Consider the following 22343-nt stretch of genomic DNA (forward strand, 5'->3'; position numbering starts at 1 on the left):
TATGCCTAACCACCAGTGACCCGTATTATGCTTAGCTACTTGTTGTGCTTATACATTTGTATGCCTTTTGTTGACTGCGATTTCACAGGTTATTAATTAAAGTGGAAAAGAATCATGCTCATTTCCAGGTATTTGCATCAAACTGTCGGTGACACAATTACAATATTTGTTCTGTTCAATACAGAATCGGCATGATTTGCATTGCTAATGAATTTGGATTGCAAGGCAGATGGGAAATGTAGAACGGGTGGCTATTTTACTGTAGCTACAAGTATACAACGTAATGCATACAGTGTAGCGATCACTCTTACAGGGAGCCCCAAATGATGAAGTTGAGAGACTTTGCAGACATAATACAGGAACTGGGGGAGATTTGGTTCATGTCCAATGTTAAAACATTTAAGATAATTAACTTTCGAAATCAGAACTGCCTGTCTATGATTTGTTGTCAATGGAACTTATAGTTTATTTGACAACAATAAGTACGGCTGTCTACATGATTCTCTTGACAATAAAATACTTCAGTGAAGTATCTACCTGAGTATCCAGAATAATACTGAGGGGTAGAGCTGGTACTGGCTTGCGATTGTTGTGCCTTAATAACAACGTTTCCATCCAGTTGTTATGCAAGTATAGTAATGGCGTATTAATAAATAACATTAAAAAAAAACACGACAGGTGTTATGGATACATGAAGTGTCGGTACAATTTCGTTCAACATTGTATATTTTTGTCTGTAAAATTAATTACGTGAAAATTGATGGCGCAAACCATCATGTCGAAGTAAACTTGGAGTCACGGGATGATATGCCAAGTTGTACTACCACAACGTGGGAAAGCATTAGGGGCCTGATTCAGACATAGGAAATGTACGCTTTTTACACGCACGCCTTTCCTACGCACTTCTCAGTAGTTCTTGTTCAGGCTTAAGCTTCAAACACACCGACAGTGTGATTGCATTTTGGTACACCAGAATTACATTCATTTCCAATGAAACGCTGCGTTTGCCTTGCAGCGTTGCAGACGCAGTTGCAGTGCGTTTACTCTTGTCTATACGTTGGATTTTTCGAACCTATGCGTCAAACTGTATGCAGAAATGGTAGCAGAAGGTGAATGTTGAACTTTTGTTGCATAAATTTGCAGATGATGCTGCATTCTATTTTGCGCAATGATGCTGGCCGTGTGATCGAAGCGTTATGCGTCGATCACACCGACCAGAACTAATTCATTTCCAGTGGAACGCTGCGTTTGCCTTGTAGCATTGCTGTTGCAGCGCGTTCTGTGTGGTGCATACTTTGGATTTATCGAATGTCTGCTCAAACTGTATGCGTAGACGACTTGACAGAAATGGTAGCAGAAGGTGAATGTTGAACTTTTGTTGCATACACATCCAGATGATTCTGCATACTATTTTGCGCAATGACACTATCGGTGTGATAATAGGCTTTGCAGGCGTTGTTCCCTTGCATGCACTGAATAAATGTAATTCACCTGGTGAAAACCCTCCCACTTGCTGTGTTTTTCCTCATGGAGTTGTCATTTAATAGGGTTTTCAGTACATTTATATAAAGACATCTTTAAAAAAAATCTAACTTACTAGAGTATATGGAGAGAATGTTCAGAACATTACGGATCAATGAGAGAAGGCCATGTAAATACACACATTCGTCTCCTTTTCAGCACCAATTTGTACATTCAAATACTCTATTGTATATTATTTGTACAATTTTGGAACGCCTTTACACCAAATATATTGGTTTATCAAAAATACTCTGGTTTGATTCATCCTGAAAATTACCATATTCAACTGTTCAATCCACGACATATTGGAAGGTGAGAAAAGTGTAGAATATGATTTGAACAGTAGTCTATAAATCTACCTTAATATTCCTCACTTATCATGGAACTGTGACAACGGTCCAGTCATCATGAACCGTGCTCCAGGTTTAAACTGATACATATGGTCTGTGTTCCATAATGATTCAAATAGGCTACAAGTTCCAAATTATTTCACAACTTGTAATACATTAGCCTAATATTATTCACTATTGCTAGCGATCCTCAGGAACAGCCACACAAACGTGACAGGAAACGTAAACAAACAATATATAATGGTGCAAAGTGTAAGGAAAATAACACGGTTATAAATGCATGTGGGTATAACTGACGGTGGCTACTGATAGTGGCTAATATTTAACACAATAATTTTTTTATATACAGTGAAAAAGTCCAGGCAAAAAAAATAAACATTCTAGGAATCAAATGGGGTGTATCTGTAGACACACATTAATTTCTTTGATCTCCACCTAAAACAAATAGCGGGTGAATAGCATGCTATTGTCATGCTTAAGATCAAGGTCAGACTACGCGTAGAGAGAAATACTTAACTAGGGTCGGACCACCCCGACCCCCACCAAAAGAGTTTGATGATGAGCTTGATGCAAATTTCCTATAAATATTGATGGTATTATTTGAATGTTGGTGAGATGATGATCAATGCTTGGCTGCAAGTTATCAAATAAAAATGATATTGTCTTATCCATATCTTATAACCTACCCTGTCGACTTTATCAGCGAAATGTCTAGAGAGCATGCGGCAAAAACAGATTGGGCAAGTTTGCGATTTATCGCAAAAGATTTGGCAGCCATTGGTAGATGGAAACACATTGAACTTCTTGGTTTTTGCAAAAGTACTTTTTATGTGCACTACGTCATCACACACAGCATTTTGTCCTCAATGTGGCTCAGTTGGTAGAGCATGGTGTTTGCAACGCCAGGGTTGTGGGTTCGAATCCCACGGGGGACCAGTATGGGGGGAAAAAATAAAAAATTGTATGAAATGTATGCATTCACTACTGTAAGTCGCTCTGGATAAGAGCGTCTGCTAAATGACTAAAATGTCTAAAATGTAAGTCAGTTTCATGGAAACACCTCTCATGGGAAAATGTGAATATTCTTTATGCATATTTTACAATATTCACCAAAAAATCTGTCTCCATTCATATTAAAACCTAGCTATTGTGTGTAATGGAACGCATATTTCCCAGCATGAAAACAACTAACCTTGGTGGGTGCCTTTTTATGACTGGAATAGGCCAAAATCTTTTTCCCAATTTCCCATGGTAGTAGAAATTGGTCTATGGAAAAAAACTGACTCTCAACCCATGGTCGCATAACTCACATTTGTGTACATATTCGGATAAAAAAAAATGAACACTTCAGTAAACGTCTATTTGAAATGTTCACATCACTGTCATGTGCTTAACAAGCAATTGCATTTGCACGGTGTTGGTGCTGTGTAGACCCTGTCGTTCCCAGCCCCAAAAAACCTGAAATGAAAGTTTTGGAATACAATGTCGGCAAAAACAATTACAAGACTATTATGTTACCACGGTGTGCTTGCTCCATAGCAACAATTTGTCATTGCCAGTGCCAATGTAGAAGGGGGAGGAATTGTTTGCTCAGGCTAGAGCCTGGATGTCTCGTGATATGAATGGGGTGCCCTTGTGCATGCAGCCGCGGGATGCGTCTCAGTTCTAAGACTGGCAGTGTGTCTGAGAAGACTGCCAAGGTTCTAACCACTTCATCAGTGTGCAGAGGAGAAGGAAAGAGCTCCTAATTGTGTGAGAGACCTAACTGGATCCCCATCCCATTCTACAGAACCCTTCAACTGACTGAGACACTTTCTGTATTTTGAAAGTTATATCTTGAAAACTTGCTGGCATGCAAAAAATTGTGGGACTCTATCAACAGTGCACTAATGAAACAAATACCAAAATATAGTTTTGGAGTTTCCTTTGAAGGTCAACGGCATCATGAACTTTGCAAGTACCAGGACATTTTAGCCAAAAACCTGGTTGCCTCTGCCAAGAGGTTGAAACTTGGCTTCAAGTGAATCTTCCAGAAAGATGTCAACATTGAACCACGCCCCATGGTGGCGGTGGGGTTATGTTATGGGCAGGCATAAGCTACGGACAACTAACACAATTGCATTTTATCAATGGCAATTTAAGTGCACGAAAATATGAGATTGTGAGGCCCATGTTCATAATATTTATTTTAAGGTATCTATGACCAACCGACGCATATCTGTATTCCTAGTCATGTGAAATCCATAGATTAGGGCCTAATGAATTTATTTAAATTGACTGATTTCCTCATATGAACTGTAACTAAGTCAAATCAATGAAATTGTTGCGTTTGAACAAAAACAATGTAATTGAGAGTGAAAAGGAATCTTGTACAGAATCAAAATATTACAAAACAGTCATCCTGTTTGCAACAATGCACTAAAGTAATACTGAAAAAAATGTGGCAAAGCAAATTAACATTTTGTCATGAATACAAAGTTATGTTTGAGGCAAACCTAATACAACACATTACTGAATACCATTCTCCATATTTTCAAGCATAATGGTGGCTGCATCATGTTATGGGTATGCCTGTAATCGTTAAGGACTGGGGAATTTTTCAGGATAGAAAATAAACAAATGGAGAGAAAAAAATGGAGCTAAGCACAGGCAAAATCCTTGAGGAAAACCTGCTTCAGAATGAATTCACCTTTCAGCAGGACAATAACCTAAAACACAGGAGCAAATCTACACTGGCGTTGCTTACCAAAAAGACAGTGAGTGGCCGAGTTACAGTTTTGACTTAAATCTATGGCAAGACCTGAAATGGTTGTCTGGCAATGATCAAGAACCAGACTTTGTTGAATTTTGAAAAGAATAATGGGCAATGTCGGTGTGAATACTTAGTTGAAGTCGGGAAGTTCACATACACCTTAGCCAAATACATTTAAACTCAGTTTTTCACAATTTCTGACATTTATTCATATTACAAAATCCCTGTCTTAGGTGAGTTAGGATCACCACTTTATTTTAAGAATGTGAAATGTCAGAATAATAAAGTGATTTATTTCAGCTTTTATTTCCTTCATCACATTCCCAGTGGGTCCGAAGTTTACATACACTCAATTAGTATTTGGTAGCATTGCCTTTAAGTTGTTTAACTTGGGTCAAAAGTTTCGGGTAGCCTTCCACAAGCTTCCCAAAATAAGTTGGGTGAATTTTGGCCCATTCCTCCTGACAGAGCTGGTGTAAGTGAGTCAGGTTTGTAGGCCTCCTTGCTCGCACACGCTTATTTAGTTCAGCCCACAAATCTTCTATAGGATTGAGGTCAGGGCTTTGTGATGGCCACTCCAATACCTTGACTTTGTTGTTCTTAAGCCATTTTGCTACAACTTTGGAACTATGCTTGGGGTTATTGTTCATTTGAAGACCCATTTGCGACCAAGCTTTAACTTCCTAACTGATGTCTTGAGATGTTGCTTCAATAAATCCACATAGTATTCCTTTCTCATGAGGCCATCTATTTTGTGAAGTGCACCAGTCCCTCCTGTAGCGAAGCACCCCCACAACATAATGCTGCCGCCCCCGTGCTTCACGGTTGGGATGGTGTTTTTCAGCTTGCAAGCCTCCCCCTTTTTCCTCCAAAAGTAACAATGGTCATTATGGCCAAACGGTTTTATTTTTGTTTCATCAGACCAGAGGACATTTCTCCAAAAAGTACGATCTTTGTCCCCATGTGCAGTTGCAAACCATACATAGTCTGGCTTTTTTATGGCGGTTTTGAAGAAGTGGCTTCTTCCTTGCTGGGCTGCCTTTCAGCTTATGTCGACATAGGACTTTTTTTACTGTGGTTATAGATACTTTTGTACCTGTTTCCTCCAGCATCTTCACAAGGTCCTTTGCTGCTGTTCTGGGATTGATTTGCACTTTTCGCACCAAAGTATGTTTATCTCTAGGAGACAGAACGTGTCTCCTTCCTGAGCGGTGTGACGGCTGCGTGGTCCCATGGTGTTTATACTTGTGTACTATTGTTTGTACAGATGAACGTGGTACCTTCAGTTGTTTGGAAATTGCTCCCAAGGATGAACCAGTCTTGTGGAGGTCTACAACTCTGTTTTCTGAAGTCTTGGCTGATTTTCTTTTGATTTTCCCATGATGTCAAGCGAAGAGGCACAGAGTTTGAAGGTAGGCCTTGAAATACATCCACAGGTACACCTCCAATTGACGGCAATTAGCCTATCAGAAGCTTCTAAAGCCATAACATAATTTTCTTGAATTTTCCAAGCTGTTTAAAGGCACAGTCAACTTAGTCTATGTACATTTCTGTCACACTGGAATTGTGATTAAGTGAAATAATCTCTGTAAACAATTGTTGGAAAAATTACTTGTGTCATGCACAAAGTAGATGTCCGAACCGACTTGCCAAAACTACATTTGTGGAGTGGTTGAAAAACGAGTTTTAATGACTCCAACCTAAGTGTATGTAAACTAGAGTTCGACCGATTTAATCGGAATGGCCGATTTTTAATTCGGGCCGATTTCAAGTTTTCATAACAATCGGTAATCGGCATTTTTGGACACCGATCTTGGCTGGTTATATTGTACTCCACGAGGAGACTGCGTGGCAGGCTGACTACCTGTTATGCGATTGCAGCATGGAGCCAAGGTAAGGTGCTAGCTAGCATTAAACATATCTTATAAAAAACAATCAATCTTAACATAATCACTAGTTAACTGCACATGGTTGATGATATTACTAGTTTATCTAGCTTGTCCTGCGTTGCATATAATCGATGTGGTGCCTGTTAACCTCTCTGGGGCAGGCGGGACGAATTCGTCCCACCTACGTAACAGCCAGTTGAATCCTGTGGCGCGATTTTCAAAACCTTTGAAATGCTATTACTTCAATTTCTCAAACATATGACTATTTTACAGCTATTTAAAGACAAGACTCTCGTTAATCTAACCACACTGTCCGATTTCAAAAAGGCTTTACAATGAAAGCAAAACATTAGATTATGTCAGCAGAGTACCAAGCCAGAAATAATCAGACACCCATTTTTCAAGCTAGCATATAATGTCACAAAAACCCAGAAGACAGCTAAATGCAGCACTAACCTTTGATCTTCATCAGATGACAACCCTAGGACATTATGTTATACAATACATGCATGTTTTGTTCAATCAAGTTCATATTTATATCAAAAAACAGTTTTTTACATTAGCATGTGACGTTCAGAACTAGCATACTTCGCGCGAATTCACTAACAATTTACTAAATTACTCACGATAAATGTTCACAAAAAGCATAACAATTATTTTAAGAATTATAGATACAGAACTCCTCTATGCACTCGATATGTCCGATTTTTAAAATAGCTTTTTTGGTGAAAGCACATTTTGCAATATTCTAAGTACATAGCCCAGCCATCACGGGCTAGCTATTTAGACACCCGGCAAGTTTAGCACTCACCAATATCAGATTTACTATTATAAAAGTTTGATTACCTTTTGTTGTCTTCGTCAGAATGCACTCCCAGGACTGCTACTTCAATAACAAATGTTGGTTTGGTCCAAAATAATCCATCGTTATATCCGAATAGCGGCGTTTTGTTCGTGCGTCCCAGACACTATCCGAAATGGTAAATCAGGGTCGTGCGCATGGCGCAATTCGTGACAAAAAAAATCTAAATATTCCATTACCGTACTTCGAAGCATGTCAACCGCTGTTTAAAATCCATTTTTATGCCATTTTTCTCGTAAAAAAAGCGATATTATTCCGACCGGGAATGTCCATTTAGCTAAACAGAGGAAAGAAAACAAAGCTTTCGGTCGACGCGGGCACGAGCCTGAGTCTCACAGTACTGTAACCAGCCACTACCCAAACGCGCTACTTTGTTTCAGCCAGAGCCTGCAAAGCCACGATTCAGCGTTTTGCCGCCTTCTGAGAACCTATGGCAGCCGTAGGAAGTGTCACGGGACAGCTAAGATCCTCACTCTTCAATAAACAGAGACAAGAAGAACGACACCTTGTCAGACAGGCCACTTCCTGCATAAAATCTTCTCAGGTTTTTGCCTGCCATATGAGTTCTGTTATACTCACAGACACCATTCAAACAGTTTTAGAAACTTTAGAGTGTTTTCTATCCAAAGCCAATAATTATATGCATATTCTAGTTACTGGGCAGGAGTAGTAACCAGATTAAATCGGGTACGTTTTTTATCCAGCCGTGTCAATACTGCCCCCTAGCCCTAACAGGTTAAATTAATTTATCATTGAATCACAGCCTACTTCGCCAAATGGTGATTTAACAAGCGCATTCACGAAAGAGCACTGTCGTTGCACCAATGTGTACCTAACCATAAACATCAAAGCCTTTCTTAAAATCAATACACAAGTTTATATTTTTAAACCTGCATATTTAGTTAATATTGCCTGCTAACATGAATTTCTTTTAACTAGTGTGCAGCATTTTGGGCCGCCTGGCTCGTTGCGAACTGCGTGAAGACCATTTCTTCCTAACAAAGACAGCCAACTTCACTAAACGGGGGATGATTTAACAAAAGTGCATTTGTGAAAAAAAACACAATCGTTGCACGAATGTACCTAACCATAAACATCAATACCTTTCTTAAAATCAATACACAGAAGTATATTTTTAAAAACCTGGATATTTAGTTAAAAGAAATTGTGTCACTTCTCTTGCGTTCATTGCACGCAGAGTCAGGGTATATGCAACATTTTGGCCCGCCTGGCTCGTTGCGACCTAATTTGCCAGAATTTTACGTAATTATGACATAACATTGAAGGTTGTGCAATGTAACAGCAATATTTAGACTTATGGATGCCACCCGTTGGATAAAATACGGAACGGTTCCGTATTTCACTGAAAGAATAAACGTTTTGTTTTCGAAATGATAGTTTCCGGATTTGACCATTTTAAATGACCAAAGGCTCGTATTTCTGTGTGTTATTATATTATAATTAAGTCTATGATTTGATAGAGCAGTCTGACTGAGCGGTGGTAGGCAGCAGCAGGCTCGTAAGCATTAATTCAAACAGCACTTTACTGTGTTTGCCTGCAGCTCTTCGTAATGCTTTAAGCATTGCGCTGTTTATGACTTCAAGCCTATCAACTCCCGAGATTAGGCTGGCAATACTAAAGTACCTATTAGAACATCCAATAGTCAAAAGTATATGAAATAGTCCTATAATAACTACAACCTAAAACTTCGTACCTGGAAATATAGAAGACTCATGTTAAAAGGAACCACCAGCTTTCATATGTTCTCATGTTCTGAGCAAGGAACGTTAGCTTTCTAACATGGCACATATTGCACTTTTACTTTCTTCTCCAACACTTTGTTTTTGCATTATTTAAACCAAATTGAACATGTTTCATTATTTGAGACTAAATAGATTTTATTGATGTATTATATTAAGTTAAAATAAGTGTTCATTCATTATTGTTGTAATTGTCATTATTTATTATATATATATATATATATATATATATATATATATATATATATATATATATTACTGGAGAAAAAAATAAATATATATATATATATTTTTTTTTAATCGGCCAATTAATTGGATCCTCCAGTAATCGGTATCGGCGTTGAAAAATCATAATTGGTCGACCTCTAATGTAAACTTCTGACTTCAACTGTAAGTAACAGATTTCTGTTTTCATTTTCAATACATTTCAAAAAAAATTTATGAACATGTTTTCACTTTGTCATGGGGCAAAGTGGAATAAGTCAAGGGGTATGAGTACTTTTTGAAGGCACTGTAGATACAATACCATTCAAAAGTTTGGGGTCACTTAGAAATGTCCTTTTTTTCCCCATGAAAACATACATGAAATTAGTTGCAAAATGAATAGGAAATATAGCCAAGAAGTTGACAAGGTTATAAATAATGATTTGTAATTGAAATAATAGTGTCCTTCAAACTTTGCTTTCGTCAAAGAATCCTCCATTTGCAGCAATTACAGCCTTGCAGACCTTTGGCATTCTAGTTGTCAATTTGTTGAGGTATTCTGAAGAGATTTCACCCCATGCTTCCTGAAGCACCTCCCACAAGTTTGATTGGCTTGATGGGCTGCTCCCACAACAGCTCAATAGGGTTGAGATCCGGTGACTGTGCTGGCCACTCCATTATAGACAGAATACCAGCTGACTGCTTCTTCCCTAAATAGTTATTGCTTAGTTTGGAGCTGTGCTTTGCGTCATTGTCCTGTTGTAGGAGGAAATTGGCTCCAATTAAGCGCCGTCCACAGGGTATGGCATGGCGTTACAAAATGGAGTGATGGCCTTCCTTCTTCAAGATCCCTTTTACCCTGTACAAATCTCCCGCTTTACCACCACCAAGCACCCCCAGACCATCATGTTGCCTCCACCATGCTAGACAGATGACATCAAGCACTCGAGCGTCTTTTCATTTTTTCTGCATCTCACGAATGTTCTTCTTTGTGATCCAAACACCTCAAACTTAGATTTGTCTGACACTTTTCCAATCTTCCTCTGTCCAGTGTCTGTTCTTTTGCCCATCTTAATCTTTTTATTTTTATTGGCCAGTCTGAGATATGGCTTTTTCTTTGCAAGTCTGCTTAGAAGGCCAGCATCCCGGAGGCACCTCTTCACTGTTGACGTTGAGACTGGTGTTTTGCAGGTACTATTTCATGAAGCTGCCAGTTGAGGACTTGTGAGGCATCTATTTCTCAAACTAGACACACTAATGTACTTGTCCTCTTGCTCAGTTGTGCACCGGTGCCTCTCACTCTTTCTATTCTGGTTAGAGCCAGTTTGCGCTGTTCTGGGAAGGGAGTAGTACCCAGCGATGTACGAGATCGTCAGTTTCTTGGCAATTTTTCGCATGAAATAGCCTTCATTTCTCAGAACAAGAATAGACTGATGAGTTTCAGAAGAAAGTACTTTGTTTCTGGCCATTTTGAGCCTGTAATCAAACCCACAAATGCTGATGCTCCAGATACTCAACAAGTCAAAAGTAAAAAAAAAAAAGAAAAAATGGCTAGTTTTATTTCTTCTTTAATCAGAACAATAGTTTTCAGCTGTGCTAACATAATTGCAAAAGGGTTTTCTAATGATCAATTAGCCTTTTAAAATGATAAACTTGGATTAGCTAACACAACATGCCATTGGAACACGGGAGTGATGGTTGCTGATAATGGTCCTCTGTACGCCTATGTAGATATTCCATTAAATAATCTGCTGTTTCCAGCTACAATAGTAATTTGCAACATTACCAATGTCTACACTGTATTTCTGATCAATTTGATGTTATTTTAATGGACCAAAAAAAAATATTTTAATGGGCTTATTCAAAATAAAACAAGGACTTTTCTAAACTTTTCAACGGTAGTGTATGTGTCAGATTAGAACTGTCATGATGGAAGATTTAAACTGGAGATTAAGATGTGAGATGCTCTCTCAAACTGTGAAATGCTTAAAGTAGAATATTTCTCCTTCATATATTTCTGTAATAAACAAAGTATATTCCAAGTTATGGTGACAATTTTAAGTTTACGCTATTTTACCGTTTATTCCTATGCAATTTAAGGTGTTGTAATTTGAATGGTTTTGAATCCCTATTCACACAGGACTAGTATTACTAGAGAACGTTGGTTATGTAAGTATTACCCCTTCATTCTGGGCGTGAAGATATTTCAACATGTCCAGGCGATAACAGGTTACACTGATAACTTGAGCTTGGCTTCCCAAGTTTCTAAATTGCACCAAACCTTCTTTGGTGTAGTGTCGCCATAATATTTGAATGAAGGAAGTGTGATCATAATCATTAGAATATTTTAGCCATCCGCAGTGGAAGACGTCCTAAAATCCCCCCAGCCTTCAGATGTGTGCTCAACAGCGCACTTTCACTTGAGATGCATGTGTTATGGATGATAGTGAACTTGTCATTTCAAAAAGTTTAGCTTAGTTGAATTGCTGCTTTGGAATCTATTAACAGCAAGGGTTGCATTAAATATACACTTTTTTTACGTGTGCATTTGGCAATGTTCAATTCATTGTCGCAACATATAAACAAAAGCATTCACCGTGAAAGTTTATACATGTAGGCCCTTCATATATAGGCTTTGCACAGCACATTTGTTTTAAGCATTCATTTTTTGAATCAATTGTTTTCTTGCTCAAACTTCGAGCAACACCTGTTATCCTTGGACATGTCTCTCAAAACAGGGATGTCGAGTCGCACAGGACTAGTAGTATCAGAGGACCTTGGAGTTAGTAGGTTTTCGGCTGGAATATTCGGCAGATTTGGATGGGACTTAAATTACTGATGTGGTAGTTTGTGCTCGTGCACATAATTATCTCCCCCAATAAAACTACTCCTGTGCAAATGAGGTTTAAGAAAGCGAATGTGCTTACAGTCCAGGCGGTAGTGTAGCAGTTACAACATGATCTCTCATCTTTCAAGCCCCTGTTACCAGCACCAGGTGTTTCAACCCAGGTGTATTTGCATACATTTGGTTGTGAGTGATAAGCAGATGATGGATAAAGCTATTTCTGCTGTAAGTAGAACCCACAGAACAGCTTGTCGCCGCTGCTAAATGTGGCAATATGGGAGTAAAATCTCAAACCTATAGACAATACAAGAAGTTTGGCCTTGATTCACAGGTACATGATCATCACAACACACACACACACACACACACACACACACACACACACACAGCTTGTTTCGCTTTATCATTCGTTTCCTCCCAGATCTGATGCCATGGTGGGAGGGTCGGGGCAGAGGATGCACAGGCATTATTAAGGCCACTTGAATTAATAGTACAGCCCCCAGCCTTTTTATCCAAAGCCTCCAACGGGGGGGGGGGGTTAAATCCCTGGTCCCCTGTATCGCCCATTAAACAAACTCCCACCCACCCCTGCTCAATCGCTCACTCTCTCGCTGTCTCACACACACACAAGGGTGCCATCTTCACCTTTCTCTAGCCAAAGCTGACATCCACTCGTCAATGCACTAATGATTGCACACCCATTTTAAAATACAGATTTCCCGTGTCTTTCACACTCTCCTACTCACCCATACACAACCTCAATAACAAGGGTACAGACATGTCTTAAAACACACACAGATATCCTTAGTGGCTTCAATGGTCTCATCTGTATTCTGTTTTTTTTAACAAATTAAATGTGGAGCTTGACACACACACACAGCCAGCAGATGTCAGGGCTGCTCATTAGTATGCCAGAGGGCCCAGTGCCCCACCAACCCCGCGGGGGGGCACAGCTATTGAGGGGCTGAGTGCAAGCCACGGGTCACAGGTGATATGGATTTTTGTGGGGGGCCACACTGGCTGGTTATCAAGTGACTATGGGGTTGGGGGATTGGGACAGTCTCCAATTCCCCATCATGAACACACATTCTATGCAGGGTATGAACACCATACACCTCTCCCCATCCTGGGTTCATACGTCCCAGTTATGGAGGACTAACACACGAGACTGGTTCTGCCCCCAAAAAAACATTTATTTCACTAAAAGCAATTTCAGTGATTGCCAACTAGATGAAATGCTAAGGCTAAATAGTGTTGAAAATGTGACTTTGCCATTGCTGCAAGTGAGTATGTAAAAAAATATATATTTTGAGCTCCTGGTTAGAATTCATTACTTCTCAAATCCTTAGAGAAGTGAAAGAACCACAGCATTTATATTGTGCTACCTGAAAGAGTTGTTTCTGTTATTATTCAGAGACCTGAAGATTGCATGAAGAGACACCTGTTACCGCCCATCTGGCCGCTCTCTCTGAGTGATGTGTGGGGGTATATTTTATGAGCCTCTGTTTTATGTGTTCATAAATGATTGCATGCTTTGTTTGTGTGGGTTGGCCTTTTGTTGTCTGCATACCTTATTCCCGAACGTGTGTGTGTGTGTGTGTGTGTGTGTGTGTGTGTGTGTGTGTGTGTGTGTGTGTGTGTGTGTGTGTGTGTGTGTGTGTGTGAGAGAGGAGAAAGAAAAGGACAAAGTGGAGGATGATGAAAGAGAAAGCAGAGCATGATGAGGATGTTTGAATGTGTGTGTGTCAGTGAGGGTACAAGCAGTATGTGTGGGAGTGTGTGAGGAGGGGGGTTAGAAGTGGAGCAGTGCCTCCATCAGTATTCAGCAGTGGCTGTGTGGGTGTGGGGGGGGGTGTAACCGCACCCCTGAGCAGAGCACTGGACTGGAACAAAGCGGCTAGGCGAGGGGGCTTTTGATTGGCCAACCCCGGCACAGGCCCCAGACCTGCCAGAACACAGGCACTGCGGAGACCAGACAAGAGAGCTGTACTCTCTCCCTTCATACACGCAAGGCAGGAGAAAGACTTGAGCAACAAAACACCTAATCTTGGAGCTCATTGAAAACCCCAGAGATCGATGGCAGGAAGCACTCCCAGACTGGACTGGTAGTGCCCAGGGTTAGGCTGTGGGCCAGCTGGGATTAACTAGCCAGGTAGCTACCTTTTTGTTGTTTAGCAGATAGGAGTCAGGGTCCAGAGGGAGCATTTTAGTGTCCGATGCATGTCAGGCCTTCCAGCCTTCTGCTTTCATTGTCCATTTTTTATTTGTTTCTGAAGCTGGGAGTAATCATTGTACTGCCCTTTTGGACCCTTGTAAGTAATAACCTTGCTTTTTAGAACGAGACCTCAATCACAGGCACAACCACACACTCTCTAATCTCACAGCCTCCTTCACCAGGATATTTTTAATCTTGCCCATGGTCTCCAAACCTACAGCCCTGTTGCCCTCACTGCTTTCCCCGCTCGTGACAAATTTCCCCTTGTGCGGCTGTCTCCTTCGGCTTGTTACAGCCCCTGTGCTCTTGCCCTGGCTTGTGTGTGCTGGTATGCCCTCCATGTCATTGCGTTGTGCGTTTTGACTGCCATTCTTGGCCGGCTTTGCGGTGGGGTGGGGGCAGCCTATGTTTGCGAGTGCACTTCACTAGAAGTGATAAAAGTAGAATAATCACATTTTAAAGCATCTTAACGAGGTCAAATCAGCTGGGCTCAGGGTGGGGGATAACTGCGTCTCTGGAATGGGGGTAAGCCCCAGCCTGGTCCATGGCGATAATAATCAAATTCCTGGCCCAAACTGGATTAGACTCCCTGTTGCTGTGTCTAAAGCCCAGTCCGGCGCTTAAGACACAATCCAATTCCTCAGCCCCTAACATGCAGGGGTTAGCCCTGAGCCAGCCAGCTCACGCTCACTACTGGGTGCACTGCTTTACAACCTCTAAGCTGAGGCGGTTAGATGGAATTGTTTGTGGGAGCTCTTCTTGGATGGAAGATCTTATCGTCTGTTGTAATATATTCCCTCTTATGTAGGTCTGTGTGCAAGGCTGTAACTTTGGGGGGGTCAGGGTCAATGAGTTCCGGTGTCAACACACCTCCAGGGTGGTCCAAGGGCATGCCCCCCCCCCCCACACCAATGTTTCTATATTACTTTAAACTGTGTTCTTACTCTTAAGTTCAGAAAGTCACCACCCCACCCCTTTAGCGGCATTTAAATGTCAACCCATTATTCTATTTGTGTACCCTTTACTACGCTTGTCTAGTATATGGTCTTGAATAACAAATTTCTAATACTTAGTTCATTTTAAAGGAGTCGAGGCAGTCTGAGTCCAGAAACTTCTTACTTGGTTACATAATTTAATTGCTGTATTAATTCATAAAATATTTCAGTGACAGTCAAAACCTAATGCTTCAATATGGATCAAGCAGTAGACTTCAACATGAACATCAGTATGGCGTCATGCTCAAGCAATAGATTAAAAAAATACATGGCAACCACTCATCATTCACCATAAAGTAAAAAACATACACATTCAAAACAGTCAATAACCGGTTGCAACCTTATACAAAGGTGGGCATATAGTGGTACAGAGAGGGGTCAGCTCTACAGCCTCAATTTGCTTAAATGCACCAAATACCTGTTTATGCGGGTCACTGCCAGAAATGACATTTGGGCATATTGTTTTCCTATCTATGGTATCCAGCTTCTCCTGGTGGATATGACAGACGGCAACAGTTCAATCTGCTTTGTGTCATTGTTAAGAGCAGCCACGTCTTCAATCTCCATGACAACCAAATGAAATCAAAATGCAGGCAACAACATTTGTTATAGCACTTGGGCTACAGTCAGTGAAGATGAGTTGAACTGATGGTGCTTTTATAACTCAAATCCTCACCTGATGACCTGTTCGTCCTCTCCCTGTCTCAACGTGAGCGGTGCTCTCTCTCCTATCTTTGAACCCTGCCATAATCACATGACCAAATACCATTATAATATGGGGGAAAAATGGATGGCCTTAACAATGATTGGGTTAGCTTATTAACCAGAATTATTTTATTTTTATTAGCTAAATTATTTATTTACTATGTGGCAATAGGTATAGCTAGTGTCATGACGTTGCCAGGTTGGGGGTGGTTTATGACCCCCCCCCTCTGTAAATACCTTTCCCCCCTTTTCTCTCCACTCTACAGAATGGTCTCTTGGAAAGCCCTTTGTTAACATAGAGAGAAGAGAGTATTGTAACATCAAAAGGTTGGGGAAAAGAACAATCTTTAGGTAATCCAACCAGTTGAAAGTATCCGTTGGTACTTAAAGAATATGATGTCAGATCAGTTGTTGTCTGAGACATTATTACTGATGATAGGATGACATAAACTGTATCTTGGAAAGTCTACACATTCTAGTTATCAGATTCACATAGAATCAACTTAAATGTTTAAATATGAAACTATTTGTGAAAAGATGAAATGTAGTTTTAGTTTTTAAAATGAGAGCATTGTTTTCATAAGAAAAAAATGCTCAATCAGTGGCCACGCCCACGTGAATGGTTGGAAATGATTTGGAAATTTTCTCAATTTCTATAAGAGCCCCCGTGACCCAATTGACGGCGAACTAAGCCAACCTCAGCGTGAGCTCTGGTTGCAAATGGTTGAACGAAATTAACATTGTGTTCCCGACGACGTGAGGACTGATGTTCATACGTTTAAAAGGGCTAATTTCAACATGGAGGTGACGATCGCCACGCTGGAAGGATGAATTTCGACGATACCAGCCAGAATATAGCATGAGCTTATAGTATGGCAACTTGGTATGAACTTTGAACTCTTATTCACTAAAGAAGTGATACAACCTAGACGTCGAGTTTTCAGCAGCCGCTGTAAATGTGTGTGGCCTAGGAAAGGACGAACAATCTCTTCAGAAAGACTGGGTACTACAACGTATCCGTTCTACCACACGACGACTGTACTACAACGTATCCGCCCAGAAATATTCTTCAAAGGACAAGGGAGATCTCTGCTGGGCAACCCAGCCTTCCATCTTTGGCCAATCTATTAAAGCGCAGCTCAGAGTAAATATATTTCTTGCATTTTCCTTTTCCGAATGGGTGGTTATTTAGAATGCATAAGATTCTGATTTACGATGGCATAGCTTCATAAGGTAAGGCTTTCATTCAAACCCAACCCCCTTTCTTTGTATAACCAGCCGTCATATCAGTTTATTCCGCTAGGGATGTTTTCTTTTATGACATAATTAGTAATCAATGTATGATCCTTCCTGTGTATATGTAATTCTGTGTGATTATTTAGTTAATAAATAAAAAAAATTGTATTGCTGATTCAACTTGTTAGCCAGGGTTAGTGAAGATAACCAAGAATTTACGACGTTCAGATGAGACTGAATAAGGTGACGATTTATAATTGACTGCTGATATAAAAGATTACCAGGTCTTTAAGAGTTTATTCGGGAAGACAACAGCTCTATAAACATTCTTCTATGGTGCCCCGACTTCCTAGTTAATTACCTTTACATGATTAGTTTAATCAGATAATATTAATTAGAGAATTGATTTTATAAAATAGCATGTCATATCATTTAATCCATAGCAAAGACACAACACTAGCTAGCTCACTACATAGTGCCAGTCTATTCTGAATTGTACAGTGAAGTTAGCTAGCTAGCTATGTAGCCATTCATTCAGTTAGTTCTCAGTACTCCTCCCAAAAATATGTCCTGCACTTTTATCCTCTTTGACCTCTATTTAACTTCTTATGGCTCAAATCCCGTTAACGGGATCGATTTGACAACATCCGGTGAAATGGCAGAGCGCCAAATTCCAAAGAAAATATAAAAAAGATGTAACTTTATTACATTCACAAGTGCAATACACCAAATTAAAGCTGAACTTCTTGTTAATCTAGCCACCGTGTCAGATTTCAAAAAGGCTTTACGGCGAAATCAAACCATGCTATTATCTGAGGACAGCACCCCATCAAACAAACAGACAATCATATTTCATCCCGACAGTTATTTCCCGCCAGAAATAACACTATAATTCATGCCTTACCTTTGACAAGCTTCTTCTGTTGGCACTCCAATATGTCCCATAAACATCACAAATGGTCCTTTTGTTCGATTCATTCCGTTGTTATATATCCAAAATGTCCAATTATTTGGCGCGTTTGATCCAGAAAAACACCGGTTCCAACTCGCGCAACATGACTACAAAATATGTCATAAATTACCTGTAATCTTTGTCCAAACATTTCAAACAACTTTCCTAATACAACTTTAGGTATTTTTTTTACGTAAATAATCGATAACATTTTAGACGGGATAAACTGTGTTCAATACCGGAGGAAAACAAAGTGGAGCGTGCTTTTCAGGTCACGCGCCTCTATCAAACAGTACACTTCACTCTACCCTCGTTCTGAACAGGGCTACTTCTTCATTACACAAAGGAAAAACATCAACCAATTTCTAAAGACTGTTGACATCCAGTGGAAGCGATAGGAACTGCAAGCAACTACCTTAGAATTGAAAAGAGTGACCTCAAATATTTTTTTTCTGGATGGTTTGTCCTCGGGGGTTTCGCCTGCCAAATAAGTTCTGTTGTACTCACATACATTATTCAAACAGTTTCAGAAACTTTAGAGTGTTTTCTATCCAAATCTACCAATTATATGCATATCCTAGCTTCTGGGCCTGAGTAGCAGGCAGTTTACTTTGGGCACACTTTTCATCCGGATGTGAAAATAGCGCCCCCAAGCCATAAGTTAAGGGCTCTAGCTACTTTTTCACTAGAGTGAACACTGACTCACTGAGTGCTGCTCATTTGAAACTGCAGATACTGTGCTAGCTAGCCATCTAACGTTAGCCTAGCTAAAATAGACAACTCAGCATTGCATCAGTCGGTACAACTCTTTACACAATCTCATCACTGATAGTTTACTAGTTTCACAACATAGGAATACATTTATGAAATGTTCATGAACTTTTACTTGTTTTTAATGTTCAAACATTTGTACATGGGGACACTCATGAATATAGCTGCCCAGGGCTAGAGACTAACTTTTTTCATCATACCAGAATCGTCCCGAAGTGCAATTTCAACCATCCCAAATTAACATTTGTTGTTTATTTTTGTTTTGAAATGCCAACATGGGTTTATTCATGGACCTAGGTCATTCAGTGATTTTTAAAAGGCTAATAAGGGTACTACTGAAATAAATAAATAAATGGGTCTGTCAAATGAGCAAGAAATTCACATTAAAAAAATGTGCCTCTAAAAAGACCAACACTGGAATAATATTCAAATAAAGGTTTCATAAATGGACAGGCAACTGACAAAATAAAAGAACTTGAGTAAATGAGGGATACAAAGTAGGCTGTATTGAAAGCAGCTGCTTCCACACGGCTGGTTCGTGAGTTAATTAAGCAATTAACATCCCATCATGCTTGGGGTGATGTATAAAAATGCCCAGTTGCCCATTATTTTGGCTACCATGGCTAGAAGAAGAGATCTCAGTGACTTTGAAAGACACTCTCAAAGGAGCATAGGGGTTTAAAGTAGAGGTCGACCGATTAATCGGTATGGCTGATTAATTAGGACCGATTTCAAGTTTTCATAACAATCGGAAATCAGAATTTTTGGATGCCGATTTGGCCTTTAAAAAAAAAAATGTACACCTTTATTTAACGTAGTAGTAAGAAGCCAAGGTAAGTTCTTACAAGGTAAGTTGCTAGCTAGCATTAAACTTATCTTATAAAAAACAATCAATCAATCATAATCACTAGTTAACTACACATGGTTGATGATATTACTAGTTTATCTACCCTGTCCTGCGTTGCATATAATCGCTTAGGTACACGTTGCTCCAACCATAAACATCAATGCCTTTCTTAAAATCAATACACAAGTATATATTTTTTAACCTGCATATTTAGTTAATATTGCCTTCTAACATGAATTTCTTTTAACTAGGGAAAATGTGTCACTTCTCTTGCAACAGAGTCAGGGTATATGCATCAGTTTGGGCCGCCTGGCTCATTGCGAACTGTGAAGACTATTTCTTCCTAACAAAGAAAGCCGACTTCGCCAAACGGGGGATGATTTAACAAAAGCGCATTTGCGAAGAAAGCACAATCGTTGCATGACTGTACCTAACCATAAACATCAATGCCTTTCTTAAAATCAATACACTGAAGTATATATTTTTAAACCTGCATATTTAGCTAAAAGAAATCCAGGTTAGCAGGCAATATTAACCAGGTGAAATTGTGTCATTTCTCTTGCGTTCATTGCACACAGAGTCAGGGTATATGCAACAGTTTGGGCCGCCTGGCTCGTTACGAACTAATTTGCCACAATTTTACGTAATTATGACATAACATTGAAGGTTGTGCAATGTAACAGCAATATTTAGACTTAGGGATGCCACCCGTTAGATAAAATACGGAACGGTTCCGTCTTTCACTGAAAGGAAAAACGTTTTGTTTTCGAGATGATAGTTTCCGGAATCAACCATATTAATGACCAAAGGCTCGTATTTCTGTGTGTTATTGTGTTATAATTAAGTCTATGATTTGATAGAGCAGTCTGACTGAGCGGTGGTAGGCAGCAGCAGGCTCGTAAGCATTCATTCAAACAGCACTTTCGTGCGTTTTGCCAGCAGCTCTTCGCTGTGCTTCAAGCATTGCGCTGTTTATGACTTCAAGCCTATCAACTCCCAAGATTAGGCTGGTGTAACCGATGTGAAATGGCTAGCTAGTTAGCGGGGTGCGCACTAATAGCGTTTCAAACGTCACTCGCTCTGAGACTTGGAGTAGTTGTTCCCCTTGCTCTGCATGGGTAACGCTGCTTCGAGGGTGGCTGTTGTCGATGTGTTTGTGGTTAGCCCAAGTAGGAGCGAGGAGAGGGACGGAAGCTATACTGTTCCACTGGCAATACTAAAGTGCCTATAAGAACATCCAATAGTCAAAGGTATATGAAATACAAATCGTATGGAGAGAAATAGTCCTATAATTCCTATAATAACTACAACCTAAAACTTCTTACCTGGGAATATTGAAGACTCATGTTAAAAGGAACCACCAGCTTTCATATGTTCTGAGCAAGGAACTTAAACGTTAGCTTTCTTACATGGCACATATTGCACTTTTACTTTCTTCTCCAATACTTAGTTTTTGCATTATTTAAACCAAATTGAACATGTATCATTATTTATTTGAGGCTAAATTGATTTTATTTATGTATTATATTAAGTTAAAATAAGTGTTCATTCAGTATTGTTGTAATTGTCATTATTACAAATATATTTTAAAAAATCGGTCGATTTAATCGGTATCAGCGTTTTTGGCCCTCCAATAATCGGTATCGGCATAGAAAAAAATCATAATCGGCTGACCTCTAGTTTAAAGTGTGTGGAATTTCTTGTGGAAGAATGTTGTTCCAGCCCTCCAATAGAGTTCCTGACACTTGTAGAATCTATGCCAAGGTGCATTGAAGCTGTTCTGGCTCATGGTGGCCCAACGCCCCAGAAAGACACTTTATGTTGGTGTTTCCTTTATTTTGGCAGTTACCTGTACATAAATAATTTGTCTACATCTCAAAGTGTAGCCTATATGATAAGTCCACACCAATGCTGACATGAGGGAGGCGCCAGAAAATGTAATGAGACTTTTAATTACATAAATATGTGATGTAGGATAATTAACATTCACGTCTAAAGGCTATATTCTGTTCACCCAGGCCTACTCGAGGCACAGTTTGTTCAGAATTAAATGGTCACGAGCGGAGAGAAAGGCCAGTGACTATTGCGCATCACCCATCACCCACCTTGCAATCTGAGAGGAGGCAGTCAGCATTTTGAAACTATTTAACCATTAATGTAATTGTTTTAAAACCTGGAGATTTTGTCATTTTCTGAGGCATGTCTTAGGCTTACCTTTCGAAGTAGCCTTGCCAAAGTAAGACCATAGAAATGTTGAGGTATTTTTTTATAAACATTGGTGTGCTTATAATGTGAAGAAATACACATATCAACATTTTAAGCTAAACGTTCTGATCTGTGGCATCAACCTCATTTGCATTTTTAACATGTTTTAATGCAAGCCCTACAGTGGTTGTATGGATTTTGGATCTATGATGCCAGAACCATCCCAGACATAT

The 22343-nt window shown here is 39.7% G+C and overlaps 1 protein-coding gene across 2 annotated transcripts in view; it reads left to right on the top strand.

The window, feature by feature from the left end:
• tle5 (TLE family member 5, transcriptional modulator) overlaps nt 1-22343 on the top strand; it is a 45921-nt gene that overhangs the window by 1284 nt on the left and 22294 nt on the right. The window lies entirely within an intron of this gene.

The sequence above is a fragment of the Salmo salar genome, chromosome ssa23 (genome assembly GCF_905237065.1).
Source record: "Salmo salar chromosome ssa23, Ssal_v3.1, whole genome shotgun sequence".
NCBI classification, from domain to species: Eukaryota; Metazoa; Chordata; class Actinopteri; order Salmoniformes; family Salmonidae; genus Salmo; species Salmo salar.